The sequence below is a fragment of the Eufriesea mexicana genome, unplaced genomic scaffold (assembly GCF_001483705.2).
Source record: "Eufriesea mexicana isolate 0111107269 unplaced genomic scaffold, ASM148370v2 scaffold1451, whole genome shotgun sequence".
NCBI lineage: Eukaryota > Metazoa > Arthropoda > Insecta > Hymenoptera > Apidae > Eufriesea > Eufriesea mexicana.
Genome location: NW_016909551.1, coordinates 114,677 through 116,449, shown reverse-complemented (window position 1 = coordinate 116,449; position 1,773 = coordinate 114,677). Strand labels below are relative to the sequence as shown.

Below are 1,773 nucleotides of genomic sequence, written 5' to 3'. Positions count from 1 at the left end.
ATTGCGTTGTAAAGGCGTACTTTTGTATATTTGTCGTCTGCCAGGTAAAGAAATGAATGCTGATTGTCTAATGAATCACTGTTTGGGCTGAATTTATTAAAGAATGTAGAAAATTTTATCGGATTCTAAAGTGAGTAAAAGGAGGGAAAGAGAATGTGCGTTAGTTATTTATGTTCTTTTATTGTTTATTTATTATGTCCACCACGTCACGTAGATTTAGGCATCTACCTAATCCGAGCTTCGAGTCTAAAATCATAGATGGCTCTGATGTTAGTTTACTAACTCTGGTTATGTGCCGCGAATATATTTTAATAAATCAAATCGGCAGTGGAAAATTCGCTAATTACTCAATATCTGTGATTAATTTATGAACTTTTATAACTGCATCGTAAAGCCAGTTCCTTTAAGAACTTTCCAATATATTTTTCGATATAAATTTGTCCCTAACTAATTAATTGTTAATAATTAATCTACGAAGTGTTTGAATTATTATCGAAGATTGTCGAAAACGCCATTGATTTTTCAGTAATTACTATGCTTTACGCAATTAATTTATTAATCTTTATGCGCTCCATAGAAAGACGATGTTCTTGCGAATCTTCTCATATAACTTTTGGTCACATTTTGCATCTAATTTCGTTTAGTATTGAATATATCCTCGGAAGATCGTGATGGTCGCCGCTACGATATCATAGACGCCATAAATCAAAAATTAATAATTAACAATTTAGTGTTAAATTCTTTCCGAAAATTATATAAGAATGTAGCCCGAAGTTCCAGCTTTGCAATGAAATTATAAAAGTGTATAAATTGATTACAGAAATTGAGTAATTAATAATTCTTCCCTATCGGAACCCGTCTATCCTTTTCTATCCCCACTCCGTCCTAGTCAGTCACGTGACCAGCACATCGACGACCTCCTTGCCTATTCTATATTCCTATCACTTCCTGGCTTTTTGAGCCCAAATCATAGATGGCGCTGATCGAAACTGCCGAATCAGAAACCACGTGACCCGTTCGGCGGGAGGAACAAAACAATAAAAGCACATAAATAAGTATAACACATTTTTCCTCTGTTTTTTTAATCTCTTAATACCCCGTCGAACATGAAGTCACAGATGAAGATACGTACTTTTGTTCTTGGTAAAAAGAAAATGAAACTGCGATGGTTATATGCTTAGATACTTTTTATTCAGTTTGAAAGTTTTACATACACAAGTTAATTGTTAACGACATAATAAACAATGACATATCGACATTCGAATCCGAGTAGGTGTCCGTATCACGGACCATCATGAGAAAAATATGTTTCGCAATACATATCATGCAATAATTATCATTACAATGACCATATATATATGTACAATATTTATAAACATATGATAAATGATTGTATTCAAATACAGGAGCTATCCTAATAATTCTTGATATCTCTTAAGGTGCATCTTCTTGGTTTTCTCTTGTTCTAAACCTCATAGGAAGTTTTTTATTCTGTATTCATTTTCCTTTATATCCTTATCATCTTCAACATCATCTATTTTATAATTTTGTACTCTCCTCGGTTCCTTCTCTTTATCTCTCAATGTATTTTTTATTCTTTCCTCCATTGCTCTGAAAATATAAATATAAGAGACAGTCAATGAAAAATCCTACTTTCTATAACATAGTCATAATGTGAACAATAAACTAACTCTTTCTCTTTCTTCATAATTACTAATTCTTCTTGAGTTTTTACTTCATCGTCACTTTCTCAATCTCTACTACAGTCTTTTT

At 32.3% G+C, this 1,773-nt stretch overlaps 1 pseudogene; it reads right to left on the bottom strand.

The window, feature by feature from the left end:
- Window positions 1–1,472: 1,472 nt before the first annotated feature.
- The window catches only part of LOC108548208 (peptidyl-prolyl cis-trans isomerase CWC27 homolog), a 7,429-nt pseudogene continuing 7,128 nt past the window's right edge, over window positions 1,473–1,773 (bottom strand).